The sequence below is a fragment of the Aythya ferina genome, assembly GCF_964211825.1.
Source record: "Aythya ferina genome assembly, chromosome: 1".
NCBI lineage: Eukaryota > Metazoa > Chordata > Aves > Anseriformes > Anatidae > Aythya > Aythya ferina.
The window spans coordinates 207,455,399-207,482,838 of record NC_140296.1 but is presented as its reverse complement, the minus strand read 5'-3'; the positions used below and the strand labels follow the sequence as shown (position 1 = coordinate 207,482,838).

Here is a 27,440-nt window from a genome sequence, read left to right as displayed (position 1 = left end):
AACAGCAGTTAAATAACTCAGTATTATTTGGCCACGACAAACAGTATTAGCGGAGGCTCTCTGTTTCCAGCATGGAAGAGCTTCCCTCATTTCTGACATCAGAATGGCAAATTTAATTTGATACAGCCATCTTTCCCCAACCCACGCAAATTCTGGGTCTTTCTTCCATAACCACCCGTATCTTTCTATTTCACACTTCAGCTCTAGGTAACGACCATTTACTTCAGAAAATACAACGGCAGTTTGACCGCTGAAACTGTAATAATTTAGGTATGTCAAAACAAAACACTTGTTTTGGAAAAGACTGAGATTTGCTATCATGAACAACGTTAGCGTTTAACTCCGAATCATTCGTATCTATACAAACCTTGCTCCTTCCCTTATAGCAAATTCAATGAAATACTTCTGAGTTTCCATCCGTCCTTGTACGTACCTCCTCAAGAAGAGAGAAGATTTTTTTCACGATCTTAAAGAAGAGATCCAAACAGATATTAGAAACAGATCTTGTAAATGCATTTTCAGTAAATCTCAACAGCCAAAGGAAAAACAACAAAGCCTAGAGTTTCCCATTTCTGCATACAGTAATGCACGTAAGAAAAAAAAGCCAGCATACCAATAATTTGAAGTGATATCGATTAGCTGATATTCAAATGTAACGCTGAATTTTGTTCTCTTAAAAGAGCAGTATCTAGAAACACCTGCCCTTGGAAAATGCAGACTAGGTTTAATCAGCAGAGAAGCCTTGTATCTCCACGAACACGCTGCCATGATCAGCAGTTAATAGAAACAAAGGGATACCGAGCCATGTTTCAACCTAGAGCTGTCATTTTTGAAAGCAGAGGTTTAAGATAACTACTCTTTACAAGATGACCGATCTATGTGGAGCATGAGCACGATTGTCTCGTATAAAGTTTAACAACAAAAAAAAAAAAAGTAGCGCAAAAGAATGAACCGGACACCTTAGATGTGAAACAACAGTATTTTTTCATTGGTTTCTGTGTTTTCTTCTCTGAACCAACTATGAAAACACGAATGGTGCTGTGACTAAGCCTGCTTAAGAGTGCTGCAGTAAGGACGGTGAGGATATAAAGTTGGACTCTGAATACATGTACTTACTTTCTTGTTCTTCCACTACTTGTACACGAGTAATCAAAAATCATTCCAAATCTGAGGTTTTATTTTCAAAATAGATCCTCATTTCAAGAAAAAGTCTTCTGTACCCCTAGCCTATTTTTAATACACTAATAAAGAACTTACTTCTTCCACGTTTGCAAACCTCTTTCACCACTCTGATTTTAATACCAGCATCGCTTCCCTCCAACATTGTAGGTGTTATTTTAAATCAATTTGGCACAGATTCAGAAGTAGACTCCATCACTCGTTTTTGGTCATCTCCAGCCACGCTGTAATTTAGAGGCCCTCGAACAAGTGCATTGGTACCAGGTTTACGATCCAAGCCATCTTTGCATCATTTAAGCAATTGAACTCATCATGTAGAGAGTCTAAGTCACCAGGTGACATTTCATCCTCTCCCTTAACAGCTGGAACCGAAGAAGCCATTTGCACAGACAAGCCATCAATTTGCTCTTCCAGCAACTGACAGTTTTCTGCTTTCTTCTCTCCATTACCATCTTGGACAGTACTGATACCAGTGTCTGAAAATTAAGAAGGAGCTTAGTAGTGCATATAACTGCAGGATCAAAAAACACAGAAGGACATTATTCTGCATCCCTTCTTGTTGAAAGTACTGTGGAGAGAGTTACTCAGCACTGTCAGATCACTTCAGTAGTTTTATTCACCCTTTGACGCAACCACAGGAATACCTCCTTTTGGGCTGCTACCGTCTCATATGACTGTCGTGAAGTTATTTGCTGTATTCCCATTTCAGTGACTAAAGCAAACTAAAGTTTCCCCTCCTTCCCCCAGTTCCAGCAAATTTTTCTTTCGACTCTGCTGCAACAGGTGGGTAAATTACTATTTGTGAGAAATTTAAAAATTTTTTTTTTTTTTTTTTTACACACTTTCCTTCCCCACTTCTCCCTTCCCCACTATAGAATACACAAATGAGAATTAAAAGCTGAAATGAAATCCTTGCTACCGCCAAACCATCGTGGTGAAAGGTTTCAGCACTTTTTAGAAACAGTTCCAAATTATTGCTCATTCAGGACTTCGTTACCTATAGCAACAGCCTGTTTGTCTAAGCCGACCAAAGAAATTCAGTCCCAATTAACTCTAAAACTTACGTGTCCTTTTGAATTAACACAGAAAGCACGGAGACCTTTTTTTTTTTTCCTGCACACTATGTCCATTTATGACCACACAAGTTCCTGTACTACAACAACTCCAACACACCTTTATTTGTTGGCATGCCTTTGAGGTTCAGATATGGTGACGGAGATCCAGCAGCACAGGGTGGCCCTTTCCCACCAACATGGTTTGTCACAACAGTGACTGTGGCCGTCGCAATAGCGGCGACGTGCTACGCCTTCTCTCTTTAGTGATGCTGGAGTATTGGGCTCTCCAGGACGCTTGATCTTATTCTGAGGCCCAGCAACAAATTTATCTGCTTCATCTATCATCGTACCCTGAAAAGACTTTTTTTTTTTTTTTTAATATAAGTAAAAAACAATTGCTTCGTCAATTCACTACCAGAGTATTTGCCTCCGTGTTACAATTCAGTTACTTTTCAAATAATGATACAGCAGATAGCAAGACTTCTCCTACCTTCTCATCCTGTTTGAACAGACTGCCAAGTGTATGAAGAAGCCTTTTTGGTTGATCTGGATCAATCTCCCGAAGGGGTGAAGGCATCATTTTCAACTACTCCTGATGATTTCCCCTTTGAGCAACAGGAACGCCGTGAAGGCAGTCTGCAGCAGAACAAGGTATCTAAATTTAGTCTACCTTAAGACTAAGGAAATACAAGCCTCGCATGCTTCCATTTCCAGTGTTAGCATTTAAGATCTAGAAATCACTATTTCCTCCCTCTACAAAACAAAGGAAAAGCAAAAGGCAAATAAAGCCCCTCTTTCCTTTCACCATCACTATAAGAACATCTACTGCATCCTGTTGCACAGGAAAGCTCACCCATGAAACTTAATTTTCAAATTCCAAGCACGCACAACATGTTTTGTGACAGAAGGCAGAAATTTCATTCTTTTCCTTCGGAATCTAGGGAAGGACGACTGACCCAAGAAACGATGCAAAGTCTACTTCCTCTCCCACACCGAGGACAGAAACACTACTTAGGTGAATTAAATAGCTGTACCAGAATATTAATAAATAATTGTGTCCATTTACCTTCATCCTGCCCCACGATATCCCTGTGTGTTTTCAGAAGATTGGTTCTCATTCCGGTTAGCTGATCTAGAAGACTGTGACAAGACATATCATATGCATTTCTGAATGCCCGTGGCTTCAAATCCTAGTTTTATAATAAAACAAGTAACTTTCAGTTAACCCGCGAGTTCTCACGCACAAAGAAATTGCTCTGTGGGCTGTACTACTGTTAACTACTAAAAAAAAAAAAACAAAACAAAAAAAAATTCCAAAACAACTTCAGACATTCTGAACGTATTCTGAAACAACTTTCTTTCCATCTCTCTGGAAAGAGCTTTCCTCCTATCTGTGACAAAGGAAAAAAAAAAAGTTGTGATCGCGGGAGTCGTTACACAAAGCCACACTCTGTGAATTCACTACTACAGTTAAGATCATTTTTAGTCAAAAATACCTCGGCAGCAATGCTATCACTGCAAACATAGTGTTGCCAAAAAAAAAAAAAAAAAAATTCAACTCAAGATACAGGAGAGGGCGAGCTAAAAGCACAAATAACATGACCGATGGAGGCTGCAACAACCACCTGGTAGATGGTTGTCCACAGCCCTCGGATTGCACGGTCGTCTTTCCTGACAAACGAATACTGAAAAAGAAATACTGAATACTTTTCAGAATACTGAAAAGAACAGAAAAGATACACCGTGTGTCCGCAAAAGCCTTCGGGGAGACTACTGAAAGGAAAACCAAACCAAAAAACTAGGAACAGCAAGTGGCGTATACGTCAGTTTTGTTAACAGAGCACCACTAATGTACCAGGAATTTCCACATTCTTCGCCCCTCCTCTACCTTGAAAATGTCACCCAATTCTGTCAGTGTCTTCACCATCAGCATTTATTTATTTATTTCGTTTTTCACGTGGACATCCGAGGAAAACATTGAGTACCCTGTCATCGAGGAAGAAGAGGAGAGGGGGGAAAAAAAAAAAAAAAAAAAAAAAGAGAGATGAGGGGGGAAGAAGCACTGCCATTCCTTTCCTCGGTAATGCGAGCAAAAAGCTCAGGCGCTCAGCAACAACGTGCTTTGAAAGATAAAACACAGAAGAAACTGCACGTTATTTAGTCTCAGCTACAGAGTCACGTGTATTTGTACCTGCTCATTTATTCATCTGCCAGTGTATTTTAGTACAAACGCTACAGAACATAGAAACCGCAAGGTTACTACTACCTTTTGTGACCGACGCGATCTTTGGCAGGAACAGCTATCGAAAAAGAACCAACAAAATCCCCTTCGTCGACAGCCATCCGAACCTTTATCGTCTAACAGCAGTCCCACAAACATCCCCTGGGATGCTCAACTCCTGAAACTTTCTGTTCAACTTGAGGCAGAACAAGCCCTTACCCTGGGCACCTTCACCCAGCTCTCCACTGCTAGCAGAGTAGCACCCTGATACTGTCCAGGACGCGCTGCAGCAGCCTACTCGCTTACGCGTATTTACTGCAGCCTGGTTCGAGACGCGCACAGAGGGACCCACGAAAAATCCACCCTTTCCTTCAGAGAAGTAAATACATACATACATACGGACGACACGGTAAGGAAGAAAAGCTGAACACACAGCATGCGGTCCTTTACCGTGGGGCAGATCCAGCATCAGCACAAGGAGCTTTGGGGCACGTGAGCGATCATCTACACCGGCCATCGCGACAAGCCAAACTCACGCACACGAGCCTCGACCTAAAAACACAGAACACATTAAGTTCCTTTATAGCTTATGGAAGTAACAACCAGCATCTTAGATGCAGTTGGATAGTTGGATTGCATCAGCTTAGGGACTGCCTCCTTCAAAACGCACAGGGGGGTGGGGAAACCAGTCTTGGAAACCTGTTGCCTAACAGGAAGGAGACTGTTGTCTTCTCCTCCATAGGTGACGTTCTTCCAAGCATCGTCCTGCTCCTGGATTTTACCAGCCGCGACGGGATGGTCCTACCGGCGTGAGTCGGGAACGCTTCCCACGGGGTTTCTGTGACACTGAAGTAAGTTTTCCGCAGGTACAAGTAACGCAGCACGAGACGGCAAGGAAGCTAAGGCACCGTCTGCAGCACAGCACGTGTGCGATATTGGGCCTGAGGGGACCAGTCAAAGCCTGCAGTAATCGCTGAACAGGTGGGCAAGCAGGGAGCCCTACGGGAAACAAAGCTCACGTTCTGCAAAGCTCTTTTCCCGTCAAGAAGACGGCCTTTTCTATTCAGCGCATTTACTGAACTTTAGGCTACTTCCCATTCGCTTTGGCAAGTTAGCCTTTGCGTAAGCCAAGAGGTTTTAAACTGCCAAGCACCACTGATGGTTCTTGTTCTCCAACAACAGGGAATTTCAATCAGGGCACTCGTTAACAGGAAAGCCTGGCTCTGTTTCACACAAATCACGTACCTAAACCACGGAGACAGGAGTCTGCAGGAAGAACTCTTTAAAAGGTGAACTTAAAGAGAAGGATACTACTCATTTTTCCACAACTTCTGCAAGGACTGCGGCAAAAAAAGGCTGAACCAGGGACGTCTCTATCATCATCCCCTCTAGAATTCAGCAACTCCATACAGTTATGGGGCAAATACCACAGCTGCAGCGCAAGACAAACAAAGACCTCGAAGGTCACGTTTCTGCCTGCGTACCGAGTTCCGCTGGGAAGACCCCCCACCTCTGGAAAGACCCCCAGCCGCTCAACTCCCAAGCAACGTTGCCACGGCCAGTGCTTACGCAGAGCTTTGCTCTCTCTCGCTGCTCAGTACAGGCCCAAGGCCTCCTTTATTGCACACAGTTCAAGCAAAAAACTCTTGGGACATAACCAAGAGACAGACAGACAGACAGACAGAAATTGCCTCTCACGTCTGTCCTCACTGACCGCAACCAGCGTCCTGGAAAGCCCCGCAAGCACCGGTCTATTCCTAGGACAACTCCGAAAGCTGAGGCGGGACAAAGTTTAGCCTCTCGTACCAAAGACTGAGCAACAGACAGAGCCTGACAGGCCAGTTCATTCTAGGTCTAAGAGGCTACTACGACTCGGCAGGCACTACGTGCCTTCCTTCCCTTTGCGCTTCCCAGCGCCGAGCAGCTCGCGCTTCCGCAAATTCAATGAAGCCTTGGAGCCGGGGCTGCAGGAAGCTTACGAGCACGCCTTGATTCCACCCCGAGGTCGCTGCGACTTACCTGGGCAGTCGGGACGGACGGGCTGCTCTCTCTCCTGAGAACCCTGCGACCGCAGCACGCCAGCTGCGGCTTTCCTCGCTTTACCCGGTGCGCCACCTTCGCTCGGCAACAAACCCCGCAGGGGTCCTAGCGGCGGGGAGCTGCTTCTGCCCCGGTGAACCGCAGCACAAGGAGAGAGCCGGCTGTCAGGACGCAGGGAGAGGAAAGCCTCCGAGGCGCGGCGCGGCGCAGCCCAACGATCAAGCGCAGCGAGGACCCGCGCCCGGCCTCAACACCCCCCGCCCCTCCCGGCCCGACGCTCCGAGGAGGCACCCCCGGAGGCTCTCGCTCGCCTCACCGCCGGCAACCGCGCTCGCCGCCAGCGGCAACCTGCGCCTCCCGGCGCGCACGGCCCGGCCCCGGCCCGGCCCCGGCCCGGCCGCGCAGCCCGGAGCCCACGTGGCCGCCCGGCAGCGCAGAACTACAGCTCCCAGCATGCCTCGGGACGGAGCACTCCAGCCAATCCAGAGGGGCGTCGGCCACGCGCACGCAACGGCACCTCCTCCTGCTGCCCTCTCTGCCCCCCCCCGCCGCCGCAGCCGCCCCCCCTCTCCCCTGTCCCCTCTCCCCCAGCCCCCCGAAGCCGCCCCAGCTCCTCTCGTGCTCCGAGCATCTCCAGCATTTCAGGAACTGGAACCCTGGAACCGCTGACGTCTGGCACGTGTCAGAAACGTGGCAGGAGACGTACTCTGCTGTCGCAAGGCACTTGCAAAGCCGGCCCGACGGCTGAAGCAGACTCACACAGTCCACCGAGCAACTCGGGGCCCCCACTGCTGTCCACTCACCCTCATGCTTCGTTCAAGCTTCCGTGCCTACGCCCTGAGCTACAAGAAACAAAGAGAGAAGGTCACATCCACAATGGATACGCAAACAGTGCGGCACATGCAGAGGACTCAAACACAGAGACCAGAGCCAGACAAATAAAACAAACAAACAAACAAACAAACAAACAAACTGAAGTCCACAAATGCCACAAGGCCATGAATGCATAGCAGCCCCGGCAGGGGTAATGGCAGACATACCCTTTGCAGATGAAAAAGGTGACCCTGCTCAGTCTCCTGGTAATACTGCACCAACACGGTCAAGCCTCTTGTAGCATGTCATCAAGCTGGTTTTAGTCCTCTGGAGAGTTACACAAGTGGGTTGATTCATCTAGAGATTAAAATACAGATCAAACACAGGAGCGTATCCCACCATCCCAAAAAAAAAGTAGAGCCAGCAACCTCTGCTACATATCCCTCTATGAAGTGAATTCCAAGCCCTTAGAATTCCAGAAATCCATAGACTCCAGCCTGCCTAGAGAACCCGGCAACTGACTGAAGGAAAAACAAAGCACTTACCCCCAAAGAGCAGCCCAGAAGGCAGAAGGAGCTCTCTGACGGCATACTTGGGGCTCATATACCTTTTGGTCCCACCCAGCACCCAAACCCAATCACCTGGGAAAGGGGAGGGGCAAAGCACATGAAAGTAGAAAGAGGAGGAGCAGCAGCTGTGGTTTATTTACTTATTTATAAGGCTTAGCTCAACAGCATGCAGAGGGCAGACAGGAGAACTGGGGTGTTTCTAGAAGCAACAATCCCCATGCTTTCGCTGCAGCTTTGAATATTGAAAGGACAACACAACCAAGCAAGTAACTGAAGCTTTTTCAGCTCGAATTAGCTCAAACTTTTATTTACGCAGAAAGAAAAATCTAGGAGCAGAACAGATTATACGCCAACAAAATCAATTCCGTTCCACTCGCAGCAAAAATCACTTACTTCAGCAGGCTATCTGAGAACCAAAAGGCTATGCTGATGGGTCAAAACACACTACAGGACACTGGGGCCGGGCCCTCCGCTGCACCCACTTAAAACCCATCCCTACACTCACCAAGGTGCAACCCCAACCCGAACACAGACGCAGCATTTCAGCCTCAACACAGTTTCCAGAACTGCTGGAAAGCAAGCTTCATCCTCAGCGAGGCGTGCTCAGGCTGCACAGGAGGGGGCTTCGGGCACCTCTTTGCCTACCGAAGAAGACCGCCATCAGCACCTGCTTTGTTCCGATCCTAAAGGCTAACATCACAGCCCACGTCGCCTGGGACACCTGATAAACAGAAGAGAAAGCAGCCATACCGTTTTCAAGCCGTCCCTGCACGTGTCGCTCCTCGATGATCTGCAACCTCTTCTCAAATCCTCAACCGCTTCTGTGGAGAGCCTGCCATGGCACCTGCAAAGCAAGACCCTTCGCAGTCACCTCGTGCTACTTGGCAGTTCTGCTCCAATCCAGCTCACAAACAGCCCGCCCTTCCCGTGCTGCTCTTCAGAGTGCAGCTTGGCCCCTCTGAGCCTGTGCGACACACCTGTGAAACAAAAAGAAAAGCATAGGCTGAAGCAGCATCCAAAGCCACAGCACAGCTGGGACAGTTACTCTCATCTGCTCCCTAACCTCTGCTCCCTCACCTGCCCTCGAGGCAGATGCTTCCATCTGCTCTCTTAGGCCAGCTACAACACCCCTGAAATATCAACAGGATTTTTACTGTACTTTGTGCAGTTAAGTAACTGCAGTGACAACTGCACCCCTAAAGTACCTGCTACATCTGTTCATCGCTCACCTTGCCAAAAGCAGCTCCGGTCAAGTCCCGCGTTGTACACTGTGTTTCAGCTTTAACAAATGAAAACGGTCACAAGATAATCATTCAGCTGCCAGCATTAGCACCCATCCCTCAACAACACAAAGGGACCCCGTTTACAATATTATCATTTCAAAACAGCAGCCCCCATACCTCAGCACACCTCAGGAGTAGACCAAGCCAGTCACCGAGCTGCCTACGGAGCGCTGAACAGTTCCGGAAGGAGCTCTTTCCTGTGACTGGTTCCTCCAAAGGTTTACACTCTACTGGGGACAGGACAGAAATAAAAATAAAAGTTTCAAAAACCCCTTATCTGTAAGCTTTCAAGATTCCACAGACCTCCTCCTCAAGCACACCGTTCAAGCACTATGCGAGCAGCTGCTCACAAGCAGCTCAACTCTTCCCCCCCACACGCACATCTGACAAACACCACAGAGATGACTGTGCCTGCTGCCCTTCAGTACGTGCGCAGAGGCAGACCAGATGTCTTCGCCAACACAGTCCGGACAATGTATTAGCACACCCATGCACTGCCACGTTAGCTGTCATCACTAACTGCCAGGCAGGACAGCTCCAGACCAAACACATACACACACAGCCACGCCACAAACACTACAAACAAAACACACAACACAAGGCGCAAGAAAAAGTGACCCCCGGAGGGAAGCCCTATGGCAACAGCAAGTCACAACAGGTGCTCTGCACCAGACCCAAGGAGAGACTCAAATGTCACGACACGCGACTGGAAGACACTGCCAGAACTGGGGTGATGGAGGCCTAAAAAGCCTTCCTTCAAGACAAGAGACCAGAAGGATGGGGACTGAAAACCCCATATGATTCAAAGATCGAAGCCGAAATTCCTTTAAGCGGTATATTCTTTATTGCAGCGCTGGATGCACGGGGGGATCTCTCCACCTATCGTGCATACCCAAAGCAGAAAGCAGTCTTGAATTTATACAATCAATCTATCAATATTCTACCGGCGCCTATACATATTCATTGCCTACCCCCGCCTTCCCTCGCTTCTCATGCTAATTAGCCTTTTGGCACCTTGCGCCTGAGTAGAGCCTCCCAAGAACTGTGGGCAGGGGCCTTTGGGACGTGGGCAGGGGTCTTTGGGAGGAAGACCCCGAGTCTTCCTCACATTGTACTTTTCACCTTTGGTCAGGAATCCGCTGAGTTGGCATGTTTCTTAACCGCAAGAGCTGGCTGTTGCTAATTCTTCCCTTTGTTGTGTCTTTATAATGAATTCCAACGTCCAGTTTTGAGATTTATAGTCCTTACATTTGTTTCTCTGTCCGTCTGCCGCTTCCTTATCGTGAGTTCCGGTGTCTTGTTTCGAGATATACAGTCCTTGTCTGGGGACTGTCCTTGCCTCCCCAATACCTCCTTAATCACATAAGACGACGCTTAGGAAATCAATTCCCAAGCAAGAGCTCCTGATGCGGCCCAGATGACTTCCACAAGAGCGAGGATGGAAACAGATGCGATCTCAAACCGAATATGATGCACGAGACCTGAAACAGAACTGCACTTCAAGCAGCGACTGCAAGACAAGAAGTGCTCGGATCAGAGCCACGATGACAAAACAAGCAGTGAGGCCCTTCAGCACCGCTACCAAGTCGCCTGTCTGGTCTGTCCAGTGTAAAAAGCTAGAAGGATATCAAGACCCGAGAAGCACAGAACAGACATTGCAGAAGCAACACTACAGGACAGACGAACAGAAGGAAACTGTCCTGCCTGGCGCACGCACTCACGCTACAAAATAATCCCGCTGCTTCTATTAGCCTGGTGACCCAGCCACAAGCAGCCTGAACGTGACCCAGCCTGAACCACCCTCGCAGCGGCACCAAGTATTTTCAGCCAGCTGGCTCCACGCTGCTCTGGCTCCCAGCTCCCATTAGCCACCCCAGATATGCAAATACCAGGTGCCCCCCAACTTAGCTCTCAGGTTGCTGCATGGTAAATTCCCTCCGCCTCAAGAAATACACAGGCACTGGTCGTCATCTTAGTCAATTGCCAGGCTCATCACCAGCTGCAAAAACAGAGTACCAGCATTCACTAGCATGCCGGTCATGATGCCCACCTTCTCCACAATGCTGACTACTGCTGATGCAACATACAACTATGCTCACCTGTTCCTCTCCAAATCCAAGCTCCAACACTGCAACCAGTATCATCCACACCACCTGGGAAAACAAAGGGATTAAATGATCGTTGCGTTCACAACACATCACCCAATGGTGTGTTTTTTTTGTTGTTGTTGTTTTTGTTATTGTTGTTTTTTGTGTGTGTGTTTCCTGTATTTATTTATTTTTTAGTCTGCTTTAGCTCAACGGCATGCAGAGTGCAGACAAGAAAACTGGGGTGTTTCTAGAAGCAACAATCCCCACGCTTTTGCTGTAGCTTTGAATATTAAAAGGACAATACGACCCAGCAAGTAACTGGAACTTTCTTACCTGGAATTAGCTCAAACTTTTCTTCACATTGAAAGAAAAATCTAGGAGCAGAACAGATTATACACCAACAAAATTGAGTCCATTTCATCCCCAGAAAAAAAATCACATGCTCTCATCCCCTCCTGTACCTCAGCCGCTTGCCTACCCCACGTGGCACACGCTTCCATCTGTTCTCTTTACCCACTTATAGCACCTCTAAAAGGCAAACTGGAATTTTACTCTATTGGCTGTAGGAAAATAACTGCAGTGACAACCGCGCCCCAAACTGAGCCAGCAGCCCCTACTAAACATCCCTCTCCTAAGTGAATTCCAAGCACTTAAAATCCAGAAATCCATAGACTCCAGCCTGCCTAAACAACCCTGCAACGGACAGAAGGAAAAACAAAGCACTGTCCCCAAAAGAGCAGCCCAGGCAGAAGGAGCTCTCTGATGGCATGCCTGGGGCTCATATAGCATTTAGCCCCGCCCAGCACCCAAACCCAATCACCTGGGAAAGGGGAGGGGCAAAGCACATGAAAGTAGGAAGAGAGCAAAAGGAGCAGCTGTGTTTTGTTTTGTTTTGTTTTCCTTTCCTTTCCTTTCCTTTGTTTTTTAAAATCTGTTTTATCTCAAAAACATTCAGAGAGCAGACAAGAGACCTGTGGTGTTTCTAGAAGCAAAAATCCCCTTTTGCTTTTGCTGCAGCTTTTAATGTTGAACTGATAACGGCACCAAGCAAGTAACTGAAACTTCTTCAACTGGAATTAGTTTAAACACGCTCACCGTCATCTGCAAACACAGAGAACCAGCATTCACTAGCCCTAACCCTAACCCCAACCCTCACCCTAAACTCTAACCCTAGCCCCAGCCCTAGTCCCTAAGCCCAACCCTGGTTCCCGAGAACTTCATTTCCAGGCATGCTCTGGGCGCTCAACATGGCCTCCCGGAGGTCCGGAGTCCCAGAACTACATTGCCCGGCATGCTCCGGGCACCCAACATGGCCTCCCGGAAGTTCGGAGTCCCAGAACTACATCTCCCGGCATGCTCCGGGCAGTCAACACGGCCTACCGGAAGCCTGGTGCCGGAAAACTACACCTACCAGAATTCCCTGGACAGCCAGCACGGCCAATCAGAGGCCGAGTTTTCGAGAACTACATTTAACAGCGCTCACTGTAACCCTAGCCCTTCCCGCCCTTACACAAAAAAGCCTCAAGCCCTATCCCTAAACATCCTCGAAACCCCTACGGACCTAACCCAAACTATTTACCACACTAAACCCCTGAAGTCCTATGCCTAAAACCCCTAACCCAATAAATTAAGACGCTCAAATCCCAAACCCGCAAAATTGAGATGCTCAAATCCCAAACCCCCTTCCAAAAAAGAAAAAGAAAAATCAAGAAAAAAAAAAATCAAACAAAACAAAAACAACAAAAGGGGTAGATCTGGTGGCATCTGCCCTGTAACCCTGCAAAAATCACGAGGGACCTAGAACAAAGCAAACGCACAAAATAACATTGACATCCTATCCATAAATGTGCTATAACAATTAATCACCTCCAAAGAGCTTCAAGCAATAAATGCACATACTACTAGATCGGTTTCCTCTAAAAGATCGTACCAGACCCTGACCCACCAAAAGAACCCTGCATGTAGCTAACAGAAGCATCAACAAAGCACTGACCCCAAAGAGCAGCCCGGGCAGAAGGAGCTCTCTGATGGCATGCCTGGGGCTCCTATACCATTTGGCCCCGCCCAGCACCCAAACCCAATCACCTGGGAAAGAGGAGGGGGCAAACCACAAGAAAGAGAGCAGGAGCAGCAGCAGCTGTGTTCTTTTATTTATTTATTTATTTGGTTTTTTTTGTGCCTATCCCTAGTTTACAGCATGCAGAGTGCAGACAAAAGAACTGGGGTGTTTCTAGAAGCAAAATTTACCGTATTTATGCCTCAGCTTTGAACATAGAAAGGACAATACAACCAAGAAAGTAAATGAAATATTTTCCACGGGAATTAGCTCAAACGTTAGTGTTAGGTCAGAGGTTGGACTCAATGATCTTGAGGTCTCTTCCAACCTAGAAGATCTGTGATTCTGTGTGATTTACATATGAAGAAAAATCTAGGAGCGTAGGAAATTACACAGCAAAAAAAACAACGACGTAATAAGCAACGCGCATGCACGGCCCCACGGCCGCCTGCAGTACTCGTTTTCCACCAGCAGGAGGCGGCAGAGGGCGCCCCCGGGCCCCACCGCGCATGCGCGCCCCTCGGCCGCCTGCAGTACTCGTTTTCCACCAGCAGGAGGCGGCAGAGGGCGCCCCCGGGCCTCACCGCGCATGCGCCCCCCTCGGCCGCCTGCAGTACTAGTTCTCCACCAGCAGGTGGCGGCAGAGGGCGCCCCCGGGGCCCCACCGCGCATGCGCGCCCCCCGGCCGCCTGCAATACCCGATTAAAACCAGCAGGTGGCGGCAGAGGGCGCCCGCGGGCGTCACCGCGCATGCGCGGCCCCCGGCCGCCTGCAGTACCCGATTAAAACCAGCAGGTGGCGGCAGAGGGCGCCCGCGGGCGTCACCGCGCATGCGCGCCCCCCGGCCGCCTGCAGTACCCGATTAAAACCAGCAGGTGGCGGCAGAGGGCGCCCGCGGGCGTCACCGCGCATGCGCGCCCCTCGGCCGCCTGCAGTACCCGATTAAAACCAGCAGGTGGCGGCAGAGGGCGCCCGCGGGCGTCACCGCGCATGCGCGCCCCCCGGCCGCCTGCAGTACCCGATTAAAACCAGCAGGTGGCGGCAGAGGGCGCCCGCGGGCGTCACCGCGCATGCGCGCCCCCCGGCCGCCTGCAGTACTCGCTTCCCACCAGCAGGTGGCGGTAGAGGGCGCCCGCGGGTGCCAACGCGCATGCGCGCCCCTCGGCCGCCTGCAGTACCCCTTTCCCACCAGCAGGTGGCGGCAGAGGGCGCCCGCGGGTGCCAACGCGCATGCGCGTCCCCCGGCCGCCTGCAGTATTCGTTTTGCACCAGCAGGTGGCGGCAGAGGTCGCCACCGGACCCCACGGCGCATGCGCGTCCCCCGGCCGCCTGCAGTACTTGCTTCCCACCAGCAGGTGGCGGCAGAGGGCGCCCGCGGGCGTCACCGCGCGTTGCGCGCCCCCCGGCCGCCTGCAGTACTCGTTTTCCACCAGCAGATGGCGGCAGAGGGTGCCCACGGGCGTCATGCGGCATTCGTGGCGCCCGGCAGCCTGCAGTACTCGCTTCCCACCAGCAGGTGGCGGCAGAGGGCGCCCCCCGGGCCCCACCGCGCATGCGCGCCCCCCGGCTGCCTGCAGTACCCCTTCACCACCAGCAGGTGGCGGCAGGGGGCGCCACCGGACCCCACCGCGCATGCGCGGCCCCCGGACGCCTGCAGTACTCGTTTTCCACCAGCAGGTGGCGGCAGAGGGCGCCCGCGGGAGTCACCGCGCTATGCGCGCCCCTCGGCCGCCTGCAGTACCCGAGTAACAGCAGCAGGTGGCGGCAGAGGGCGCCCGCCGGTGCCACCGCGCATGCGCGCCCCTCGGCCGCCTGCAGTACTCGTTTTCCACCAGCAGGTGGCGGCAGAGGGCGCCCGCGGGAGGCCTTGTCGGGCGGATCACAGCTCGCCTACTGTGCCATTCGGAGCTTGTGGCTGTATTTTTTCCAACGTATTTGCTACCCACACCCCGCGGGGCAGCTTGTCTTACAAAGAATTCTCTCTGTTAATATTCTCTTTAAGGCGGGCACGAAGCATCCACTGCTCTTCTAAGCAAGCAACCTTCCTTCTGTGCTCCCTTCGGGATGCAGGACTATGTGCACTCAGATTTATTCCACTCATTTTTCTTCCCCTTTTCATTGGCACAGTCTCCAAGGACGCCTGGCTTTCTTCTCACAGACTCGCGTCCGTTTCAGTGTAAGGCATCTTTTCCCTCCGCTGCTCTAATCCAAATTCAAATTATCCAGATAAAACAATAGCGAGGTAAGAGAGAACTGTCTGAGTTAAAGTCACCATCTTTCTGTAACTAATTTAGCAGACAGCTGTACCACATCAGAGGAGGAGGTTTAGATGCTAACCAGGTCAGGCACATCACGGTCAAGTGAGCGCCCCCGGAATCACTAAAGAAACTTAAGGAAGAATCTACTAGAAGAAAGCTGTCTCCTCTTACCACCACCTATTTAAAAGATAGTGTAGTACAGGCAGTTCTACGTGCATAAAACCACATACACACAGTATACCTGACCCAAGTAAATTCCCTCTGAGAAGTCCACCATTAAGCAAAAGAGGTGTATTGTGGTGACATACAGCTGCCGTGTAATGATCCTGAAGGGATGAATCGCCCTATGTATTCCAAGGTACTCCTGTGGTTCGTTTGTTTTTTTTTTCAAGTACGTTCCCGCTAAGAAAAGAGTTCAGAATTGTTTATAACGAGTTCGTTCCAAGTGTCACTTTCTCACTTAACGTAGTAATAAAGATACGCTGCTGCTTTTGGATTTTATTTCCTTCTTGAATCTCACTGGTGTAATTCCAATGGTCAAACAACCTCTTCCAGAAAGACCAGCCCACTGCTTCACAGGAGAAGGAAAAGATGTCTCACACACGCTGGCTAGTACTAAAAAGAGTAATAGGAAGAGAAGTTCAGGCCATCAATGTAAGTATGTTTCCCTGCCTCTTCTGCTGGCTGGTCAAGTGGAATCCTCAGGACAGCCCCAGTACCTTGTGAAGAGCTTCTTAACGCCAGCACAACTTCAACCTGTCTTTTAAAAGAAAGCTGTTAAAGGAGCAGGAGACTGTTTTTAAATGAGAACAACCGAAAATAAAATTATCTGAAGAGCCACTTACTACTGGCATATTACCGTTTAAAAGGAAAATATTAATTACGTGCAGGTGCTCCAGTCTTCGTTGCATTTTCTGTGATTCACAACATTACCTTTGAACAAAAGAGTAAGAGGAACGGAAGGGAGGATATTAACTCGGGTAACCAAGGATTTGGTAAGCTGGAACTTGGTGTCTTTAACACTTTAGCCTTGGAGCAAAAATGTACACCCTGTACAGGCTGAGCTGACTGATGAGGCAGGTGCTCCAGGGTACGTGCTACCGGGAGGTAAGTAACAAACACATTCCGCAGCTATTACCAGAAGTGGGGTTTCAGGATATGCAGACTGGTTTCACAAAAAAATATTAGCGGTCTGTTGGTGACAGACAATTCGAGGAATTCAGCGCTGCCCATTACAGACTCCTCAGATCAGCACTTAACGAGAATTAATAAAACGGTTTATTTTTTTATATATATATATACACACACATATACACACACACACCCCCACCTATGTTCAAAAAAATGCATACAGTTAAAATATCAAATTAGTGATCCGGTAACAACACTGTTCAAAACCAATCTCTTTTGTATGAACATTAAAATAAATGCACACTTTTAAAAGCATTTCTTTTTAGTGCTTCCAAAGCACAGCGTGTGCCAAGGCAAGGCCACCTGAAGAATCTCCGTCCTCCTCACGGGAGGAAAGAGAACTGAAGTCAGGGACCTGGGAAGCCTCAGGTGCGCTTTCATAATGTCTGCAGATAAAAACAGAAGAGAGTCTGAGGTAGATTGTTTAGTAACCACCAAGTGGTAACAGTCACAGGGCTGTCTTTAGCTTTCATTAACACAACAGCAGTTTCTTTACTCTCGATCTACGCTGAATCTCAAGTTTAAAGGCATGGCTAGCAGTTCTCGGGAACAAGGCCCTCGTCTCTGTGCTGGCAACATGCAATATTACCAGTGCAGGTGTTTCTGGGAGTTTTGTTTGTTTGGTTGGTTTTTTATTGGGGGGGGGGGGGGGGGGGGGGGGACGACGACACAACAGATGGGATCTCTCCACAATGCAGACACTGTGTGCATTTGACAGTGCCCCATTTTAGTGCGATCCACTGCCTATTGCACGTAAAACGGCTAATGACAGTATTCAAGTGAGTAAATTCTCACCACCTGCAGGAGGGGCAGCAATGGTTATTTTTTTCAGCCTGTTGAGCAAAGAGCACCCTCCACAGGAAAAAAGCCACACCTTTCATAGCACGTCCTTAAGGTTACAGCCCAGCTTCTGCCGATAGAGGTTCGTAAAGTTAAAGCTCTGCTGCTTCTTCTCGGACTCTGACAGTAAGATCACTTGACCGCCAGGATGGCGAGGGCAACAGCTACGTCCTCTTCCACTCTTCTGCGGCACAGCAAACTCATTCCCGGTCCGTATTCCTCTGGCTGGTACACTATTATCTACCGTTCACCTGATTAACTCTGTTGGGTAGGCTGTTGAACTCTAGCTCCTCTAGCGTTCTCTCTAAGTGCTGTATTAAGACACGATTTTTAAACCTAGGGAAGTAATTTCATTTCTTCTTCCAAAAACAGCAGTTAAATAACTCAGTATTATTTGGCCACGACAAACAGTATTAGCGGAGGCTCTCTGTTTCCAGCATGGAAGAGCTTCCCTCATTTCTGACATCAGAATGGCAAATTTAATTTGATACAGCCATCTTTCCCCAACCCACGCAAATTCTGGGTCTTTCTTCCATAACCACCCGTATCTTTCTATTTCACACTTCAGCTCTAGGTAACGACCATTTACTTCAGAAAATACAACGGCAGTTTGACCGCTGAAACTGTAATAATTTAGGTATGTCAAAACAAAACACTTGTTTTGGAAAAGACTGAGATTTGCTATCATGAACAACGTTAGCGTTTAACTCCGAATCATTCGTATCTATACAAACCTTGCTCCTTCCCTTATAGCAAATTCAATGAAATACTTCTGAGTTTCCATCCGTCCTTGTACGTACCTCCTCAAGAAGAGAGAAGATTTTTTTCACGATCTTAAAGAAGAGATCCAAACAGATATTAGAAACAGATCTTGTAAATGCATTTTCAGTAAATCTCAACAGCCAAAGGAAAAACAACAAAGCCTAGAGTTTCCCATTTCTGCATACAGTAATGCACGTAAGAAAAAAAAGCCAGCATACCAATAATTTGAAGTGATATCGATTAGCTGATATTCAAATGTAACGCTGAATTTTGTTCTCTTAAAAGAGCAGTATCTAGAAACACCTGCCCTTGGAAAATGCAGACTAGGTTTAATCAGCAGAGAAGCCTTGTATCTCCACGAACACGCTGCCATGATCAGCAGTTAATAGAAACAAAGGGATACCGAGCCATGTTTCAACCTAGAGCTGTCATTTTTGAAAGCAGAGGTTTAAGATAACTACTCTTTACAAGATGACCGATCTATGTGGAGCATGAGCACGATTGTCTCGTATAAAGTTTAACAAAAAAAAAAAAAAAAAGTAGCGCAAAAGAATGAACCGGACACCTTAGATGTGAAACAACAGTATTTTTTCATTGGTTTCTGTGTTTTCTTCTCTGAACCAACTATGAAAACACGAATGGTGCTGTGACTAAGCCTGCTTAAGAGTGCTGCAGTAAGGACGGTGAGGATATAAAGTTGGACTCTGAATACATGTACTTACTTTCTTGTTCTTCCACTACTTGTACACGAGTAATCAAAAATCATTCCAAATCTGAGGTTTTATTTTCAAAATAGATCCTCATTTCAAGAAAAAGTCTTCTGTACCCCTAGCCTATTTTTAATACACTAATAAAGAACTTACTTCTTCCACGTTTGCAAACCTCTTTCACCACTCTGATTTTAATACCAGCATCGCTTCCCTCCAACATTGTAGGTGTTATTTTAAATCAATTTGGCACAGATTCAGAAGTAGACTCCATCACTCGTTTTTGGTCATCTCCAGCCACGCTGTAATTTAGAGGCCCTCGAACAAGTGCATTGGTACCAGGTTTACGATCCAAGCCATCTTTGCATCATTTAAGCAATTGAACTCATCATGTAGAGAGTCTAAGTCACCAGGTGACATTTCATCCTCTCCCTTAACAGCTGGAACCGAAGAAGCCATTTGCACAGACAAGCCATCAATTTGCTCTTCCAGCAACTGACAGTTTTCTGCTTTCTTCTCTCCATTACCATCTTGGACAGTACTGATACCAGTGTCTGAAAATTAAGAAGGAGCTTAGTAGTGCATATAACTGCAGGATCAAAAAACACAGAAGGACATTATTCTGCATCCCTTCTTGTTGAAAGTACTGTGGAGAGAGTTACTCAGCACTGTCAGATCACTTCAGTAGTTTTATTCACCCTTTGACGCAACCACAGGAATACCTCCTTTTGGGCTGCTACCGTCTCATATGACTGTCGTGAAGTTATTTGCTGTATTCCCATTTCAGTGACTAAAGCAAACTAAAGTTTCCCCTCCTTCCCCCAGTTCCAGCAAATTTTTCTTTCGACTCTGCTGCAACAGGTGGGTAAATTACTATTTGTGAGAAATTTAAAATTTTTTTTTTTTTTTTTTTTTTTTACACACTTTCCTTCCCCACTTCTCCCTTCCCCACTATAGAATACACAAATGAGAATTAAAAGCTGAAATGAAATCCTTGCTACCGCCAAACCATCGTGGTGAAAGGTTTCAGCACTTTTTAGAAACAGTTCCAAATTATTGCTCATTCAGGACTTCGTTACCTATAGCAACAGCCTGTTTGTCTAAGCCGACCAAAGAAATTCAGTCCCAATTAACTCTAAAACTTACGTGTCCTTTTGAATTAACACAGAAAGCACGGAGACCTTTTTTTTTTTTTTCCTGCACACTATGTCCATTTATGACCACACAAGTTCCTGTACTACAACAACTCCAACACACCTTTATTTGTTGGCATGCCTTTGAGGTTCAGATATGGTGACGGAGATCCAGCAGCACAGGGTGGCCCTTTCCCACCAACATGGTTTGTCACAACAGTGACTGTGGCCGTCGCAATAGCGGCGACGTGCTACGCCTTCTCTCTTTAGTGATGCTGGAGTATTGGGCTCTCCAGGACGCTTGATCTTATTCTGAGGCCCAGCAACAAATTTATCTGCTTCATCTATCATCGTACCCTGAAAAGACTTTTTTTTTTTTTTTTAATATAAGTAAAAAACAATTGCTTCGTCAATTCACTACCAGAGTATTTGCCTCCGTGTTACAATTCAGTTACTTTTCAAATAATGATACAGCAGATAGCAAGACTTCTCCTACCTTCTCATCCTGTTTGAACAGACTGCCAAGTGTATGAAGAAGCCTTTTTGGTTGATCTGGATCAATCTCCCGAAGGGGTGAAGGCATCATTTTCAACTACTCCTGATGATTTCCCCTTTGAGCAACAGGAACGCCGTGAAGGCAGTCTGCAGCAGAACAAGGTATCTAAATTTAGTCTACCTTAAGACTAAGGAAATACAAGCCTCGCATGCTTCCATTTCCAGTGTTAGCATTTAAGATCTAGAAATCACTATTTCCTCCCTCTACAAAACAAAGGAAAAGCAAAAGGCAAATAAAGCCCCTCTTTCCTTTCACCATCACTATAAGAACATCTACTGCATCCTGTTGCACAGGAAAGCTCACCCATGAAACTTAATTTTCAAATTCCAAGCACGCACAACATGTTTTGTGACAGAAGGCAGAAATTTCATTCTTTTCCTTCGGAATCTAGGGAAGGACGACTGACCCAAGAAACGATGCAAAGTCTACTTCCTCTCCCACACCGAGGACAGAAACACTACTTAGGTGAATTAAATAGCTGTACCAGAATATTAATAAATAATTGTGTCCATTTACCTTCATCCTGCCCCACGATATCCCTGTGTGTTTTCAGAAGATTGGTTCTCATTCCGGTTAGCTGATCTAGAAGACTGTGACAAGACATATCATATGCATTTCTGAATGCCCGTGGCTTCAAATCCTAGTTTTATAATAAAACAAGTAACTTTCAGTTAACCCGCGAGTTCTCACGCACAAAGAAATTGCTCTGTGGGCTGTACTACCGTTAACTACTAAAAAAAAAAAAAACAAAACAAAAAAAAATTCCAAAACAACTTCAGACATTCTGAACGTATTCTGAAACAACTTTCTTTCCATCTCTCCGGAAAGAGCTTTCCTCCTATCTGTGACAAAGGAAAAAAAAAAAGTTGTGATCGCGGGAGTCGTTACACAAAGCCACACTCTGTGAATTCACTACTACAGTTAAGATCATTTTTAGTCAAAAATACCTCGGCAGCAATGCTATCACTGCAAACATAGTGTTGCCAAAAAAAAAAAAAAAAATTCAACTCAAGATACAGGAGAGGGCGAGCTAAAAGCACAAATAACATGACCGATGGAGGCTGCAACAACCACCTGGTAGATGGTTGTCCACAGCCCTCGGATTGCACGGTCGTCTTTCCTGACAAACGAATACTGAAAAAGAAATACTGAATACTTTTCAGAATACTGAAAAGAACAGAAAAGATACACCGTGTGTCCGCAAAAGCCTTCGGGGAGACTACTGAAAGGAAAACCAAACCAAAAAACTAGGAACAGCAAGTGGCGTATACGTCAGTTTTGTTAACAGAGCACCACTAATGTACCAGGAATTTCCACATTCTTCGCCCCTCCTCTACCTTGAAAATGTCACCCAATTCTGTCAGTGTCTTCACCATCAGCATTTATTTATTTATTTCGTTTTTCACGTGGACATCCGAGGAAAACATTTCGAGTCCCTGTCATCGAGGAAGAAGAGGAGAGGGGGGAAAAAAAAAAAAAAAAAAAAAAAGAGAGATGAGGGGGGAAGAAGCACTGCCATTCCTTTCCTCGGTAATGCGAGCAAAAAGCTCAGGCGCTCAGCAACAACGTGCTTTGAAAGATAAAACACAGAAGAAACTGCACGTTATTTAGTCTCAGCTACAGAGTCACGTGTATTTGTACCTGCTCATTTATTCATCTGCCAGTGTATTTTAGTACAAACGCTACAGAACATAGAAACCGCAAGGTTACTACTACCTTTTGTGACCGACGCGATCTTTGGCAGGAACAGCTATCGAAAAAGAACCAACAAAATCCCCTTCGTCGACAGCCATCCGAACCTTTATCGTCTAACAGCAGTCCCACAAACATCCCCTGGGATGCTCAACTCCTGAAACTTTCTGTTCAACTTGAGGCAGAACAAGCCCTTACCCTGGGCACCTTCACCCAGCTCTCCACTGCTAGCAGAGTAGCACCCTGATACTGTCCAGGACGCGCTGCAGCAGCCTACTCGCTTACGCGTATTTACTGCAGCCTGGTTCGAGACGCGCACAGAGGGACCCACGAAAAATCCACCCTTTCCTTCAGAGAAGTAAATACATACATACATACGGACGACACGGTAAGGAAGAAAAGCTGAACACACAGCATGCGGTCCTTTACCGTGGGGCAGATCCAGCATCAGCACAAGGAGCTTTGGGGCACGTGAGCGATCATCTACACCGGCCATCGCGACAAGCCAAACTCACGCACACGAGCCTCGACCTAAAAACACAGAACACATTAAGTTCCTTTATAGCTTATGGAAGTAACAACCAGCATCTTAGATGCAGTTGGATAGTTGGATTGCATCAGCTTAGGGACTGCCTCCTTCAAAACGCACAGGGGGGTGGGGAAACCAGTCTTGGAAACCTGTTGCCTAACAGGAAGGAGACTGTTGTCTTCTCCTCCATAGGTGACGTTCTTCCAAGCATCGTCCTGCTCCTGGATTTTACCAGCCGCGACGGGATGGTCCTACCGGCGTGAGTCGGGAACGCTTCCCACGGGGTTTCTGTGACACTGAAGTAAGTTTTCCGCAGGTACAAGTAACGCAGCACGAGACGGCAAGGAAGCTAAGGCACCGTCTGCAGCACAGCACGTGTGCGATATTGGGCCTGAGGGGACCAGTCAAAGCCTGCAGTAATCGCTGAACAGGTGGGCAAGCAGGGAGCCCTACGGGAAACAAAGCTCACGTTCTGCAAAGCTCTTTTCCCGTCAAGAAGACGGCCTTTTCTATTCAGCGCATTTACTGAACTTTAGGCTACTTCCCATTCGCTTTGGCAAGTTAGCCTTTGCGTAAGCCAAGAGGTTTTAAACTGCCAAGCACCACTGATGGTTCTTGTTCTCCAACAACAGGGAATTTCAATCAGGGCACTCGTTAACAGGAAAGCCTGGCTCTGTTTCACACAAATCACGTACCTAAACCACGGAGACAGGAGTCTGCAGGAAGAACTCTTTAAAAGGTGAACTTAAAGAGAAGGATACTACTCATTTTTCCACAACTTCTGCAAGGACTGCGGCAAAAAAAGGCTGAACCAGGGACGTCTCTATCATCATCCCCTCTAGAATTCAGCAACTCCATACAGTTATGGGGCAAATACCACAGCTGCAGCGCAAGACAAACAAAGACCTCGAAGGTCACGTTTCTGCCTGCGTACCGAGTTCCGCTGGGAAGACCCCCCACCTCTGGAAAGACCCCCAGCCGCTCAACTCCCAAGCAACGTTGCCACGGCCAGTGCTTACGCAGAGCTTTGCTCTCTCTCGCTGCTCAGTACAGGCCCAAGGCCTCCTTTATTGCACACAGTTCAAGCAAAAAACTCTTGGGACATAACCAAGAGACAGACAGACAGACAGACAGAAATTGCCTCTCACGTCTGTCCTCACTGACCGCAACCAGCGTCCTGGAAAGCCCCGCAAGCACCGGTCTATTCCTAGGACAACTCCGAAAGCTGAGGCGGGACAAAGTTTAGCCTCTCGTACCAAAGACTGAGCAACAGACAGAGCCTGACAGGCCAGTTCATTCTAGGTCTAAGAGGCTACTACGACTCGGCAGGCACTACGTGCCTTCCTTCCCTTTGCGCTTCCCAGCGCCGAGCAGCTCGCGCTTCCGCAAATTCAATGAAGCCTTGGAGCCGGGGCTGCAGGAAGCTTACGAGCACGCCTTGATTCCACCCCGAGGTCGCTGCGACTTACCTGGGCAGTCGGGACGGACGGGCTGCTCTCTCTCCTGAGAACCCTGCGACCGCAGCACGCCAGCTGCGGCTTTCCTCGCTTTACCCGGTGCGCCACCTTCGCTCGGCAACAAACCCCGCAGGGGTCCTAGCGGCGGGGAGCTGCTTCTGCCCCGGTGAACCGCAGCACAAGGAGAGAGCCGGCTGTCAGGACGCAGGGAGAGGAAAGCCTCCGAGGCGCGGCGCGGCGCAGCCCAACGATCAAGCGCAGCGAGGACCCGCGCCCGGCCTCAACACCCCCCGCCCCTCCCGGCCCGACGCTCCGAGGAGGCACCCCCGGAGGCTCTCGCTCGCCTCACCGCCGGCAACCGCGCTCGCCGCCAGCGGCAACCTGCGCCTCCCGGCGCGCACGGCCCGGCCCCGGCCCGGCCCCGGCCCGGCCGCGCAGCCCGGAGCCCACGTGGCCGCCCGGCAGCGCAGAACTACAGCTCCCAGCATGCCTCGGGACGGAGCACTCCAGCCAATCCAGAGGGGCGTCGGCCACGCGCACGCAACGGCACCTCCTCCTGCTGCCCTCTCTGCCCCCCCCCGCCGCCGCAGCCGCCCCCCCTCTCCCCTGTCCCCTCTCCCCCAGCCCCCCGAAGCCGCCCCAGCTCCTCTCGTGCTCCGAGCATCTCCAGCATTTCAGGAACTGGAACCCTGGAACCGCTGACGTCTGGCACGTGTCAGAAACGTGGCAGGAGACGTACTCTGCTGTCGCAAGGCACTTGCAAAGCCGGCCCGACGGCTGAAGCAGACTCACACAGTCCACCGAGCAACTCGGGGCCCCCACTGCTGTCCACTCACCCTCATGCTTCGTTCAAGCTTCCGTGCCTACGCCCTGAGCTACAAGAAACAAAGAGAGAAGGTCACATCCACAATGGATACGCAAACAGTGCGGCACATGCAGAGGACTCAAACACAGAGACCAGAGCCAGACAAATAAAACAAACAAACAAACAAACAAACAAACAAACTGAAGTCCACAAATGCCACAAGGCCATGAATGCATAGCAGCCCCGGCAGGGGTAATGGCAGACATACCCTTTGCAGATGAAAAAGGTGACCCTGCTCAGTCTCCTGGTAATACTGCACCAACACGGTCAAGCCTCTTGTAGCATGTCATCAAGCTGGTTTTAGTCCTCTGGAGAGTTACACAAGTGGGTTGATTCATCTAGAGATTAAAATACAGATCAAACACAGGAGCGTATCCCACCATCCCAAAAAAAAAGTAGAGCCAGCAACCTCTGCTACATATCCCTCTATGAAGTGAATTCCAAGCCCTTAGAATTCCAGAAATCCATAGACTCCAGCCTGCCTAGAGAACCCGGCAACTGACTGAAGGAAAAACAAAGCACTTACCCCCAAAGAGCAGCCCAGAAGGCAGAAGGAGCTCTCTGACGGCATACTTGGGGCTCATATACCTTTTGGTCCCACCCAGCACCCAAACCCAATCACCTGGGAAAGGGGAGGGGCAAAGCACATGAAAGTAGAAAGAGGAGGAGCAGCAGCTGTGGTTTATTTACTTATTTATAAGGCTTAGCTCAACAGCATGCAGAGGGCAGACAGGAGAACTGGGGTGTTTCTAGAAGCAACAATCCCCATGCTTTCGCTGCAGCTTTGAATATTGAAAGGACAACACAACCAAGCAAGTAACTGAAGCTTTTTCAGCTCGAATTAGCTCAAACTTTTATTTACGCAGAAAGAAAAATCTAGGAGCAGAACAGATTATACGCCAACAAAATCAATTCCGTTCCACTCGCAGCAAAAATCACTTACTTCAGCAGGCTATCTGAGAACCAAAAGGCTATGCTGATGGGTCAAAACACACTACAGGACACTGGGGCCGGGCCCTCCGCTGCACCCACTTAAAACCCATCCCTACACTCACCAAGGTGCAACCCCAACCCGAACACAGACGCAGCATTTCAGCCTCAACACAGTTTCCAGAACTGCTGGAAAGCAAGCTTCATCCTCAGCGAGGCGTGCTCAGGCTGCACAGGAGGGGGCTTCGGGCACCTCTTTGCCTACCGAAGAAGACCGCCATCAGCACCTGCTTTGTTCCGATCCTAAAGGCTAACATCACAGCCCACGTCGCCTGGGACACCTGATAAACAGAAGAGAAAGCAGCCATACCGTTTTCAAGCCGTCCCTGCACGTGTCGCTCCTCGATGATCTGCAACCTCTTCTCAAATCCTCAACCGCTTCTGCGGAGAGCCTGCCATGGCACCTGCAAAGCAAGACCCTTCGCAGTCACCTCGTGCTACTTGGCAGTTCTGCTCCAATCCAGCTCACAAACAGCCCGCCCTTCCCGTGCTGCTCTTCAGAGTGCAGCTTGGCCCCTCTGAGCCTGTGCGACACACCTGTGAAACAAAAAGAAAAGCATAGGCTGAAGCAGCATCCAAAGCCACAGCACAGCTGGGACAGTTACTCTCATCTGCTCCCTAACCTCTGCTCCCTCACCTGCCCTCGAGGCAGATGCTTCCATCTGCTCTCTTAGGCCAGCTACAACACCCCTGAAATATCAACAGGATTTTTACTGTACTTTGTGCAGTTAAGTAACTGCAGTGACAACTGCACCCCTAAAGTACCTGCTACATCTGTTCATCGCTCACCTTGCCAAAAGCAGCTCCGGTCAAGTCCCGCGTTGTACACTGTGTTTCAGCTTTAACAAATGAAAACGGTCACAAGATAATCATTCAGCTGCCAGCATTAGCACCCATCCCTCAACAACACAAAGGGACCCCGTTTACAATATTATCATTTCAAAACAGCAGCCCCCATACCTCAGCACACCTCAGGAGTAGACCAAGCCAGTCACCGAGCTGCCTACGGAGCGCTGAACAGTTCCGGAAGGAGCTCTTTCCTGTGACAGGTTCCTCCAAAGGTTTACACTCTACTGGGGACAGGAGAGAAATAAAAATAAAAGTTTCAAAAACCCCTTATCTGTAAGCTTTCAAGATTCCACAGACCTCCTCCT

The 27,440-nt window shown here is 48.5% G+C and overlaps 5 long non-coding RNA genes across 9 annotated transcripts; all 5 read right to left on the bottom strand.

Annotated features, from left to right (window-relative positions):
• Positions 1 to 965: 965 nt before the first annotated feature.
• Positions 966 to 6,804, bottom strand: LOC311430478. Its single transcript, XR_014688830.1, has 5 exons — positions 6,475 to 6,804; positions 4,906 to 5,007; positions 3,301 to 3,374; positions 2,725 to 2,870; positions 966 to 1,655 (listed from the first exon to the last, which is right to left on the bottom strand). It is a non-coding gene; the product is annotated as an uncharacterized lncRNA (long non-coding RNA).
• Positions 6,805 to 8,143: 1,339 nt separating this feature from the next.
• LOC311430479 lies at positions 8,144 to 9,401 on the bottom strand. Its single transcript, XR_014688831.1, has 4 exons — positions 9,278 to 9,401; positions 9,107 to 9,156; positions 8,628 to 8,721; positions 8,144 to 8,518 (listed from the first exon to the last, which is right to left on the bottom strand). It is a non-coding gene; the product is annotated as an uncharacterized lncRNA (long non-coding RNA).
• Positions 9,402 to 9,981: 580 nt separating this feature from the next.
• LOC311430480 lies at positions 9,982 to 11,843 on the bottom strand. 2 transcript variants are annotated; one of them, XR_014688832.1, is made up of 4 exons: positions 11,712 to 11,843; positions 11,584 to 11,624; positions 11,260 to 11,313; positions 9,982 to 11,185 (listed from the first exon to the last, which is right to left on the bottom strand). It is a non-coding gene; the product is annotated as an uncharacterized lncRNA (long non-coding RNA). The 2 variants fall into 2 exon arrangements; XR_014688833.1 differs by having other exon boundaries at positions 9,982 to 11,159.
• A 4,981-nt stretch (positions 11,844 to 16,824) lies between these two features.
• On the bottom strand, positions 16,825 to 25,634 carry LOC311430476. Of its 4 annotated transcripts, XR_014688825.1 has the most exons (8): positions 24,444 to 24,716; positions 22,875 to 22,976; positions 22,091 to 22,189; positions 21,270 to 21,343; positions 20,694 to 20,839; positions 19,221 to 19,618; positions 18,330 to 18,428; positions 16,825 to 17,141 (listed from the first exon to the last, which is right to left on the bottom strand). It is a non-coding gene; the product is annotated as an uncharacterized lncRNA (long non-coding RNA). The 4 variants fall into 4 exon arrangements; XR_014688823.1 differs by lacking the exons at positions 16,825 to 17,141; positions 18,330 to 18,428; positions 24,444 to 24,716 and adding exons at positions 25,268 to 25,306; positions 25,505 to 25,634 and having other exon boundaries at positions 18,929 to 19,618; XR_014688824.1 differs by lacking the exons at positions 16,825 to 17,141; positions 18,330 to 18,428 and having other exon boundaries at positions 18,929 to 19,618; positions 24,444 to 24,773.
• A 478-nt stretch (positions 25,635 to 26,112) lies between these two features.
• LOC311430481 lies at positions 26,113 to 27,356 on the bottom strand. Its single transcript, XR_014688834.1, has 4 exons — positions 27,247 to 27,356; positions 27,076 to 27,125; positions 26,597 to 26,690; positions 26,113 to 26,487 (listed from the first exon to the last, which is right to left on the bottom strand). It is a non-coding gene; the product is annotated as an uncharacterized lncRNA (long non-coding RNA).
• Positions 27,357 to 27,440: the final 84 nt, after the last annotated feature.